The sequence below is a fragment of the Heptranchias perlo genome, chromosome 4 (genome assembly GCF_035084215.1).
Source record: "Heptranchias perlo isolate sHepPer1 chromosome 4, sHepPer1.hap1, whole genome shotgun sequence".
Classification (NCBI taxonomy): Eukaryota; Metazoa; Chordata; class Chondrichthyes; order Hexanchiformes; family Hexanchidae; genus Heptranchias; species Heptranchias perlo.
In genome coordinates, this window is record NC_090328.1 from 52,898,251 (window position 1) to 52,910,857 (window position 12,607).

Genomic DNA, 12,607 nt, shown 5'->3' on the forward strand with positions numbered 1-12,607 from the left:
CTGCGATTTGGATTTATGCACTGTAAGCCTGAATGTGACCCAAACAAATAGGCAGAATGGGATCGGTGGCAATCCAAGGACCAGTACCAAAAGTCATCTACCGGAGGGCTGATGACTTTTGACATATCTGGAGTAACTAGTGAATCTGCATAACATTTTATACATTTTAACACTGAACATCTGTCATGGACATTTTAGGTCCCCTTCTTCTGTGCTCTATTCTGCTCGTGTTTTGCATAACATAATAAACAGCAAATCCTTATTCATTGTTGGTGTGACTGGTTTTAGTATCCCCAAATTTAATTAGTTTGATCTGTTCTCCAAGACATTACCCATACCTCACGCATAAACAGCAGATACAATAATTGCATGGTAAGCAATTCTGGGTTAAAATAATATGGTTCAAAGATATTTTAATTTATTTCTTTTAGCATTTTTACATCATGATCAGAAGGATAAAGAAGGTACTAGTCCAATTTATAAAGGATGGAGGACAAACTTTTGAAAGAAAAACTAGTTTTTTTTTCTATTCATTCATTCATGGGATGTGGGCGTCGCTGGCGAGGCCAGCATTTATTGCCCATCCCGAATTGTCCTTGAGAAGGTGATGGTAAGCCGCCTTCTCGAACCGCTGCAGTCCGTGTGGTGAAGGTTCTCCCACAGTGCTGTTAGGAAGGGAGTTCCAGGATTTTGACCCAGCAAAGATGAAGGAACGGCGATATATTTCCAAGTCGGGATGGTGTGTGACTTGGAGGTGAACATGCAGGTGGTGTTGTTCCCATGTGCCTGCTGCCCTTGTCCTTCTAGGTGGTAGAGATCGCGGGTTTGGGATGTGCTGTTGAAGAAGTCTTGGCAAGTTGCTGCAGTGCATCCTGTGGATAGTACACACTGCAGCCACAGTGCGCCGGTGGTGAAGGGAGTGAATGTTTAAGGGTGGTGGATGGTGAGCCAATCAAGTGGGCTGCTTTGTCCTGGATGGTGTTGAACTTCTTGAGTGTTGTTGGAGCTGCACTCATCCAGGCAAGTGGAGAGTATTCCATCTCACTCCTGACTTGTGCCTTGTAGATGGTGGAAAGGGTTTGGGGAGTCAGGAGGTGAGTCACTCACCGAAGAATACCCAGCCTCTGACCTGGTCGTGTAGCCACAGTATTTATATGGCTGGTCAAGGGCAGTGGAAAATTGCCCAGGTATGTCCTGTCCACAAAAAGCAGGACAAATCCAATCCAGTCAATTACCGCCCCATCAGTCTACTCTCAATCATCAGCAAAGTGATGGAAGGTGTCAGACAGTGCTATCAAGCAGCACTTACTCACCAATAACCTGCTCACCGATGCTCAGTTTGGGTTCCGCCAGGACCACTCTGCTCCAGACCTCATTACAACCTTGGTCCAAACATGGACAAAAGAACTGAATTCCAGAGGTGAGGTGAGAGTGACGGCCCTTGACATCAAGGCAGCATTTGACCGAGTGTGGCACCAAGGAGCCATAATCAAATTGAAGTCAATGGGAATCAGGGGGAAAACTCTCCAGTGGCTGGAGTCATACCTAGCGCAAAGGAAGATGGCAGTGGTAGTTGGAGGCCAATCATCTCAGCCCCAGGACATTGCTGCAGGAGTTCCCCAGGGCAGTGTCCTAGGCCCAACCATCTCCAGCTGCTTCATCAATGACCTTCCCTCCATCATAAGGTCAGAAATGGGGATGTTTGCTGTTGATTGCACAGTGTTCAGTTCCATTCGCAACCCCTCAAATAATGAAGCAGTCCGAGCCCGTATGCAGCAAGACCTGGACAACATCCAGTTTTGGGTGCATACGTGGCAAGTAACATTCACGCCAGGCAATGACCATCTCCAACAAGAGAGTGTCTAACCACCTCCCCTTGACATTCAACGGCATTACCATCGCCGAATCCCCCACCATCAACATCTTAGGGGTCACCATTGACCAGAAACTTAACTGGACCAGCCATATAAATACTGTGGCTACAAGAGCATGTCAGAGGCTGGGTATTCTGTGGCGAGTGACTCACCTCCTGACTCCCCAAAGCCTTTCCACCATCTACAAGGCACAAGTCAGGAGTGTGATGGAATACTCTCCACTTGCTTGGATGAGTGCAGCTCCAACAACACTCAAGAAGTTCGACACCATCCAGGACAAAGCAGCCCGCTTGATTGGCACGCCTTCCACCACCCTAAACATTCACTTCCTCCACCACCGGCGCACAGTGGCTGCAGTGTGTACCATCTACAGGATGCACTGCAGCAACTCACCAAGGCTTCTTCGACAGCACCTCCCAAACCCGCGACCTCTACCACTTAGAAGGACAAGAGCAGCAGGTACATGGGAACAACACCACCTGCACGTTCCCCTCCAAGTCACACACCATCCCGACTTGGAAATATATCGCCGTTCCTTCATCGTCGCTGGGTCAAAATCCTGGAACTCCCTTCCTAACAGCATTATGGGAGAACCTTTGCCACACGGACTGCAGCGGTTCAAGAAAGCGGCTCACCACCACCTTCTCAAGGGCAATTAGGGATGGGCAATAAATGCTGGCCTCGCCAGCGATGCCCACATCCCATGAATGAATAAAAAAAAACATTTGGTGCCATTTTTCTCTCTCCCTATCCCAGGGACACTATTGCCACCCTGGATCAGATCAGTCAACTCACAACAAATTGAGGATCGAACTTGTAAAATTCTTGGTCTGTATGGCTCAACTCCACACAGTCTACTTACCCATTCAGCCATTGTGGTGTCAGCCATTGCTCAGTGGTAGCACCCTCGCTGTTGAGTGAGAAGACTGTGGGTTCAAGTCCCACTCCAGAGACTCGAGCACAAAATCTAGGCTGACACTTCAGTGCAGTACTGAGGGTTTGCTGCACTGTTGGAGGTGCTGTCTTTCTGATGAGATGTTAAGCCGAGGCCCCGTCTACCCTCTCAGGTGGACATAAAAGCTCCCATGGCACTATTGCGAAGAAGATTAGGGGAGTTCTCCCGGTGTCCTGGCCAATGTCTATCCCTCAACCAACAACGCTAAAACAGATTATCTGGTCATTATCTCATTGCTATTTGTGGGAGCTTGCTGTGCGCAACTTGGCTACTGTGTTTCCTACATAACAAAAGTGACTACACTTGAACTGTACTTCATTGGCTGTGAAGAACATTGGGACATCCTGAGGTCGTGAAAGGCGCTATATAAATGCAAGTTCTTTATTTTGTTTTAAAAAAAGGATGCTGAACTCTATTAAGAATGTATAAGGAGCAGTGAGACTTACCTGCAAACCAACCTGCAGCTCAAGTGATACAAGTATTTGGAATATCATAAAGGTGTTCTAAAGAGCAGCATTAATGTCAGTCATGTAAATCACCATAAAGAGAAACCTCTTGCCTTGCTGCAGTATCAGTGGTGACGGAGATAGTCGGACATCAAATCCTCGCATAAACAGTAAAGCTACCCTTTCTCTCCACACACACACACCGTACTGAACCCTGTAACCAGGGCATAATAGATCAGATGTCAAAGATCTGCTGGTGTAAAAGGCAGGCATCTCTTCTCTTCCCCAGGGCCATGTGTGCATGTTTGCCAACATTAGGCAATCTTCAATCATAGAATCATATAATGGTTACAGCACAGGAGGCCTTTCGGCCCATCGAGCCCACACCAGTTCTTTGTAAGAGCAATCGAGTTAGTCCTATTCCCCCGCTCTTTCCCCATAGCCCTGCAAACTTTTTCCCTCCAGTATTTATCTAATTCCTTTTTGAAAGTTACGATTGAATCTGCATCCACCACCCTTTCAGGCAGTGCATTCCAAATTGTAACTACTCGCTGCGTAAAAAAGTTTTTCCTCATGTCGCCTTTGGTTCTTTTGTCAATCACCGTAAATCTGCTGCCTCTGGTTCTCGACGCTTGCGAACAGTTTCTCTTTATTTACTTTATCTAAACCCTTCATGATTTTGAACACTTCTATCAAATCTCCTCTCAACCTTCTCTGCTCTAAGGAGAACAATCCCAGCTTCTCCAGTCTATCCACGTAACTGAAGTCCCTCATCCTTGGAAACATTCTAGTAAATCTTTTCTGCACCCTCTCTAAGGCCTTCACACCCTTCCTAAAGTGCGATGCTCAGAATTGGATGCAATACTACAGTTGTGGCCGAACCTAGCCGAACCAGGAACATAACTTCCTGGCTTTTGTAATCTATGCCTCTATTTATAAAGCCCAAGATCCCGTATGCTTTTTTATCTGCTTTCTCAATCTGCCCTGCCACCTTCAAAGATTTGTGCAGATATACCCCTGGGACTCTTGGTTCCTGCACCTTCTTTAGAATTGTACCATTTAATTTATATTGCCTCTCCTCATTCTTCCTGCCAAAATGTATCACTTCGCACTTCTCCGCGCTAAATTTCACTTACCATGTGTCCACCCATTCCACCAGCCTGTCTATGTCCTCTTGAAGTCTTTAACTATCCTCCTCGCTGTTTACTACACTTCCAAGTTTTATGTCAACTACAAATTTTGAAATTGTGCCCTGTACACCCAAGTCCAAGTCATTAATATATATCAAGAAAAGCAGTGGTCCCAGCACCGATCCCTGGGGAACACCACTGTATACCTTCCTCCAGTACGAAAAACAACTGTTCACCGCTGTTCTCTGTTTCCTGTCACTTAGCTAATTTCGTATCCATGCTGCCACTGCCCCTTTTATTCCATGGACTTCAATTTTGCTGACAAGCCTATTATGTGGCATTTCATCAAATGCCAATTTGATAAAAAAAACAATTCTCCAGTTCTCTGGCATCACCCCATAACTAAGGATGTTTGGAACATTATGACCAGCACCTCTGCAATTTCCACCCTTACTTCCCTCAGCAACGTAGGATACATCCCAGCTAGACTGGGTGACTTATCTACTTTAAGTACAGCCAGCCTTTCTAGTACCTTCTCTATCAATTTTTAGCCCATCCAATATCTCAACTACCTCCTCTTTTACTGTGACTTTGGCAGCATCTTCTTCCTTGGTAAAGACAGATGCAAATTCTGATTTAGTACCTCAGCTTTGCCCTCTGCCTCCATGCTGCTTCTTTTTTGCGCCACCCCTCCTCTTACTACCCGTTTGTCACTTATATGCCTATAGAAGACTTTTGGATTCCCTTTTCTCCTACAAAATAGACACTGAAGTTAAACAGGAAAAATATCCAAGGATATTTACAGCCCAAACTTACTTTAGTCAGGAGCAAAATTATTTTTTAGCTGCTGAGATTTTGTTGCTGTAACAGTATTTGGCCCATTCTACAATTTATTGGGGCTAGCAATGGATGATATTCTGCCTGATTCTGAAGGGTGGGGGGGAAGTGAAGAGATTAGATCAAAAAATGAACAAAACAAAACTCTCTATATAGGCATATTTCACACTTGGCTTTGCCTGAATATGGATAAGCTTTATGTTTATGTTTCAGTTTCCAGTCAGACTGGACCAAATAAACTGCTGGATTTTAAACTCTAACTCAGACATCAATGGAGGGTTTAAATACAAATAGATTGGATGCGCAAGGTAGTTGTGGAGGAGTGGGAATTTTGGAGCAGAATTAAAATGTGATTTATATTATATATATATATATATATTTATACTTACCCACACACAAGGGTTGTCCACTACCGTGTAATTTATGCTTTTAAAGTTTTTAAAAAAAAAGATTTATAAGCAATCATTAGAAACAAGGATAACAGGAATTGCAGCAGAATTAAAAAATTTAACAGGAAAAATGGGGATAATTGGCATTTCTGGTACATATCTGAAATGCTAGTAATTGGATTTTTAGGGACTGGATGACACGGTGCATTAAAACATTGTTCCCAAGTCTTTCACTTCTCAGACCAAGTTAAATTCAGCCCAGATGATGGGCTCTTCTTGATAAGAGTCACAAGGGAAATAAGTTTTGTAGACATACTGAAGTTGTCAGTGAACATGAGTGAACAGTACAACACTGACTTTAATTTGGCATGAGCTAGCACTAATTTGACAGTTTTCCCAATTGTAAAAAGATGCAAGGAATATGTGCAACAGGTGGTGTTATTACAAGGTCATGTTTGAGGAATAATCATTAGGATAATGCTGTTAGAGAGTTCAAATGGATCACTGACATGCAAATAAATTCACATTGTCATGTCTTGGCAGCCTGTACTACAATATATAGGCTGGGAAATAACAATAAACAGGATGCAATTTAAATATTCCTGTTCCATTAAATTATTCCATTACAGAGAGGTGATACAGTGGAAGCTGTTTATCATCACACTTTTTTCAATTTGCTTTGTTTCATTGAGTAATTTAATATCCACATATTTGAGTTGGTTTTGTGTTGCAACATAACTTAAATTAAGCCATAATTTTCCTAGCTGGCAAACCTGAATTTTAATGGACCCGATGTCTGAGTGTAGGCACTACATTAAAAAGTGAAAATTGTTAACCCAATTTCCTTATTATTTACCTCCCTGCCTATTAGTTCAGCACTTGCCTGTTTACTACCATTAGCTAAGAGGTTAAGCACTTCAAAAATAATTCACTTTTTTTTATTTTCAACATAAACTCTTGCTATAAACACACTAATTGAGAGTCAGCCAAATAATGTGTCATGGTGCAGTATGTAGTATAATGAACCTCATTGATTGCTTCAAAAGTACAGAGTAGACAGCACAAGTACAGAATCAAAGACATTTCTTATGACACATTCACTGCTTTACCCTGCACTACACTTGATAATTTGTGGGAATGGGGGTTTCAAACTTTCACTGGAGAGAGATACACTGTGCTGAGCTGAACCCTGACCTTGTTTCCCTCTTCTATGTTGGCCCTACTATGTTGTGACAAATGTTTAAAGTTTATTTTCCATAGTGTTGCTATGGCCTATTGTTGCTGGTTGTCAGTAATCTATATTTAAACTCATTATATCCTCTTTTTTGAGCAACATCTGATAAGGATAATGCTCCTACACCTAAGTGGCAAAAAGGTCCATTTGGACTTACTGAGAAAAACCTTCTGCTGCTTTATGCCAGCAGCGGTGGCATAAAGTATTCGTCAGGGAACAGAAGTATGGGTGGAGATGGGCAATGCTGATTTCATGCTGCATGACCACTCGTCCGGTCAGGCATGAAGTCAGTGCTCAGCTGTCGCGTCGAAAACTGGCAAGATGCTGATTTAAAACAAGCAACACAGTGATCTGCTGAGGGCAGCACATGCATATACAAATTTTAAGCCAGAACTACAAGTGCTCTGCAAACAGGCATCCACATGGAGCCATTGTGGGGAGAATCCACTACAACCAGAAGAAAAAGCTATAAGAACACAGAAGGACTGGCTGCAGAAGGACTTGCACAGGCTGTACCAGGTTTAGGCAGGCTCTGCTAGATCACTTTCAACTAAGTACCCAATGGCCCCAATGCCTAAGACAGTCATCTGCCCTGTACAACAGCCTACTGTACTCTACCCAATATTGGCCAATGCTGCATATGGTCCCATTTAACTGTTTCCTTCCTTCTGATGAACCAGTACCCAAGGCAAGAGCAAGAACACTCGGAATACAAAGTTGCCAAAAGTGCTACCAAATATTTATTCCTTACAAGTGTTTGTGTATGTTGCCCTACTATTATGCAGCACACGCTTATTTTCCTGAATGGATATGATTTTATGCAACTGAACCTCCTTCTATCTGGGATCGATAGATTTTTGCTAGCCAAGGGTATTAAAGGATATGGAACCAAGACGGGTGGATGGAATTAGGATACAGATCAGCCGTGATCTCTTTGAATGACAGAATAGGCTCGAGGGGCTGAATGGCCTACTCCTGTTCCTATGCTGCTATCCCTTGGTGTCTGAGTGCCGAGTGTCAGTTGAGGCCTCTTGGGACTGAAGGGGCTCTCTATATAGTGTCAGCTTTGGTTCTGAGTCAGGAGGCTGTGGGTTCAAGTCCCACTCCAGAGACTTGAGCACGTAATCAAGGCTGACACTCCAGTGCAGTCCTGAGGGAGTATTGCATCTTTTGGATGAGACGTTAAACCAAGTCTGCCCTCTCAGCTGGATGTAAATGATCCCATTTGAAAAAGAGCAGGGGCGTTCTCCCCATGTCCTAGCCAATATTTATCCCTCAACCAACACCACCAAACAGATTATCTGGTCATTTATCTCATTGTTGTTGGTGGGACCTTGCTGTGAGCAAATTGGTTGCTGCATTTCCTACATTACAACAGTGACTACACTTCAAAAGTATTTAGTTGGTTGTGAAGCACTTTGGGATGTCTTGAGGTCATGAAAGGCGCTATGTAAATTCTTTCTTTCTCTATCGATCTGAATTGGATCTTCAGATGATCCAACTGCTGGCACCACCACTTCCGCAGTTGTGAGGACACCTGGACCTGCTCAACATCTGGCATATGTACAGTCAGTGGAGAGGAAAAGCAGGAGGATCTGTTCATGAAGTGGACCAAGAGATAGCACCCTCATCTGTGCCAGCTTCAGTCATGTCACCACTGCTGGACCCTGGCTCCTCATGCCCACTGATCTGTTTGACAGCAGATCTTGTGCCATCAATGAGATCCATGAAGCCCTTGGTGGTTCTTTGTTCAATCTGATCTGCAGCATTTGGAAACCAGAGAAGAGAGCAAATTCTGTAGTGAAGCACAAGACTTCAGCTTGTGAGGGCTCTGCTGCCTATGTCTCTGGAGTTGCCACACACTCCACAGTAGTTAGCAATGTGCTAAGTAAGTTCTTCATCCCTGTACAGATGTGGCGTTTGGTACCTCAATTAAGTGGCCATTCACCGTGTGCGAGCCTAGACAGTGAATGTTGGCAGGCTTTTTAAACCGTGGAGGGCATCACGGTCGAATCAATTTCTGTCTTCACTCAACACGTACTTTCCAGCAGGCGCTGCTGGATAGCGATCAGAAGTGGCCAATTCTCCCCTCCCTAGCCCAGGGATGCCAAGACCAACTGTAATGGCCCGATTGCTAGCTTGGTTGAGATAAGGCTCGTTGTCTTTTTCTTCCCATCGCTGCTCAATGCTACGTTCCCAACCTGAATATCATTTCACAGTTAGACGTGAGGGTAAAACTCAAGTAAAAAAAGCTGAGAATGTTAGTTAGCAACTTTCTGACTCCTCCCAAAGACTCCAGGGTAAATTTTAATTTTATTACTGTGGGGACAAGCAACACATAAAATTTGATGCTGAGTCTAATTTATTGGCGGTGTCAGCGTAATATTTATGAGTGAAGTCAATTGTTCGATTTGCCACGGCTGCTGTCTTTCTAAAACCAGTAACAGTTTCCACAGGATAAAGCAATGACTTATTTCAGCACATTCTTGCTACCTGGAAATGGGATCAAATATTCTATGGCGTAGACATGATTTCAATACAAAACTTCTACCAGCTCATTATATTTCCAATATCTCCAATTGAATTAACTATTTCCCATTTTGACAGCTTGGAGCTTCTGTTCTACGGTGAATTCCAACCCCTTATATTGGTATCAGATAGTGTGCATGTCACCATAAGCTTATTGGGTCATTATGCATGTTAAAAGGATCACAAAAATAACCATAATGTTTGATTCTCGAGCAACATCATCCCACGTTTTGAGACGGCTCTCGATAAAAGAATTATTTAACAAACGTTTTGATACCCTGATGATATGGTCCCTGTTTATAATGAGACATCATATTTTGAAAAACTGATCAGACAGATTTTTGGTATGTGACTGAGGTAAGAAGGAGGAGTGTCTGAAACAAACCCCACCCCCCAGTTATGAAAGGTACAATCTAGAAGGCAATCTACATGCAGTGTTTCTTTCCCAGCATATTTACCAAAAAAGATTAACATTTACAAAGAATTAATTTTTAAAAAATTCATACTTGGGATATGGGCATCGCTGGCAAGGCCAGCATTTATTGCCCATCCCTAGTTGCCCTTGAGAAAGTGATGTTGAGCCATCTTCTTGAACCGCTGCAGTCTGTTTGTTGAAGCTGCTGCCACAGTGCTGTTAAGTAGGGAGTTCCAGGATTTTGACCAAACAATGATGAAGCAATGGCGATATATTTCCATGATGTGGAGATGCCGGTGATGGACTGGGGTTGACAATTGTAAACAATTTTACAACACCAAGTTATGGTCCAGCAATTTTATTTTAAATTCACAAGCTTGTGAATTTAAAATAAAATTGCTGGACTATAACTTGGTGTTATAAAATTGATTACGATATATTTCCAAGTCAGGATGGTGTGTGACTTGGAGGGAGCTTGGAGGTATGGTGTTCCCATGCACCTGCTGCCCTTGTCCTTCGGGGTGGTAGAGGTCACGGGTTTGAGAGGTGCTGTTGAAGAAGCCTTGGCGAGTTACTGCAGTGCATCCTGTAGATGGTACACACTGCAATCACGGTACCCTGGTGGTGGAGGCAGTGGTTGTTTAAGGTGGTCGATGGGCTGCCGATCAAGCGGGCTGCTTTGTCCTGGATGGTGTCGAGCTTCGAGTGTTGTTGCAGCTACACCCATTCAGGCAAGTGGAGAGTATTCATCACACTCCTGACTTGTATGTTGTAGGTGGTGGGGAGCACCAAGTGACCAGTGTCTCAGTTCACAATGGAAAATAACTACAAAAATTCTTACTGCTGTTTAACATCAAATAATTTATCTCAGGGACTGAGTAGTGCTGTTTGTGTGTTCATTTATTACATGGCATAATAATGGGCACAGCCAGACACACTGTAACAAGGACAGAGGCCTCTCAAAATAGTGGTTGCTAGAAGCACAAAATGACTTGATAATATTGTACCAGGGGACTAACAGGTCTCACAGCAAAATGCAGGCTCCAGCAATCCTGGATATCTTTTCACTTTTCAACCGCAATTTGGTTCCAGCCTAGATTAATGGGATGAAAACCTAGTGTAGTGGTTATATTATTGGATTAGTAATCCAGAGGTTGCAAATTCAACTCCCACCATAGCAATTTGAGAATTTGAATTCCTTTTTAAACATCCGGAATTAAAAAGCTGATATCAGTTAAGGGAAGGAAATCTACTGTCCTTACCGTCTGGCCTATATGTGTCTCCAGTCCCCTGCCAACGTGGTTGATTCTTAACTGCCCTCTGAAGTGGGTATTGGCTTAATAAGCCACTTAATTTAGGACTGGGCAATAAGTGCTAGCCCTACCAGAGACACCCTCATCCAGAGAATGAATTAAAAAAATTGTCACTGTTCTAATCGCATGAATTTCATCCAAATTTGTGGGTGTTAGTCGATAGCATTAACCTGCTCATGATTCAAACAAACTGACACTCAAAGGCCAGAATGTGGCTGGTGTGGGAAATAGAAAAGTTAACTCTGGTGCAATAATACGTCCTCTTCTGAGGATCACAGTTAAGATAGAGGGAATCTTACGCAATGGAAACAAAGCTCCATCATGCAAACTATCTGTACTGGATTCCTTTTACATCACTTTAACATAAATTTGTATTTAAACTCGCTGCAGGTATCAGTATTTTAAAAAAAACACGTTCCTTTGTCTTTATATTCAAATATTCTCTTGGAGCTATTTAGTTCAGCCAGTTTCCTGGAAGGAAGTCAATACAAGTTAATTGCATCAAAAATTCCCTCATGTCTTTGAAATGTTAAATTTATGCAAACCTTGTTCTTGGAACCAAGTTATTTGATCTGCAAGGTAAGTGTCAAAAGCAATCAACTCACCAGAATGACCAGAAGTCTGAGACTTACCTGAATGTTAAAATTGATTAATAACATGGTTGCCTGTCTAGTGGGAAAGAAGTACTTTAGTGTGAAGTATCACAGCCTGCTTGGAATAAATGCTTCTGATTTTCCCCATTCTCCAGTTCCCAGTTTGTCTGTTTTTATCTACGTTGAAGCATTGTGAGGGGCTTTGTAGAGCAAAAGCACTCACATTGCATTTGTCAAGGACTCAGTTAAAAGAATCTGAAAAAGTCACTGAAGGGCAGAAATTACAAAACTCCACTGCCAACATGGGAGTCTTGCTGGATGCGTATTTGAAATAGTGCTACAATACTGTAGCCCCAATTCCACACTGTTCGCTTGTATCTAGTAAGGTTCTGTGACGACAATGGAGTCTTGTACTTTCTATCCTTAGTTTGGAGTTTGGACTGTATTATTATTTTTTGAGACAACTTAAAAGTATTGTGTAGAAGTTTGACACTGCATTGCTAATTATTTGCTGTATTCTTTTGCTTTGTGTAATTCTTATTCTTGTAAATACATTTGATTTGAATATCCTTCTGACGGTGTGTATCTCCCATTCTGGTCAGGACAGTGGGATGAGCAGCCTGCTCAATCTTCGCGCAAAGTATTGTGGTAAAAGTGGAACTGTTGATCCTGTGGCACGTGACTCCCATTCACAACATACAAAGGGATGTCAACTTTAGATCACAGGAGGTGTGGATCTGCTTATAGAAAACTGCCTTTTGCCTTGAATAAGAAAAACTTGGAGAGAGGCCTAATACACCTTACTCTGCACATGGCTGTGTTTTACCTGATCTGACAGTGCTCAATGTTAACACTGGGGCTGGAAGTAGAAAACTGTTCCTTTCCTCAGCAC

General features: G+C 42.9%; 1 protein-coding gene across 4 annotated transcripts in view; it reads right to left on the bottom strand.

The window, feature by feature from the left end:
- fbxl17 (F-box and leucine-rich repeat protein 17) overlaps window positions 1-12,607 on the bottom strand; it is a 667,009-nt gene that overhangs the window by 30,589 nt on the left and 623,813 nt on the right. The window lies entirely within an intron of this gene.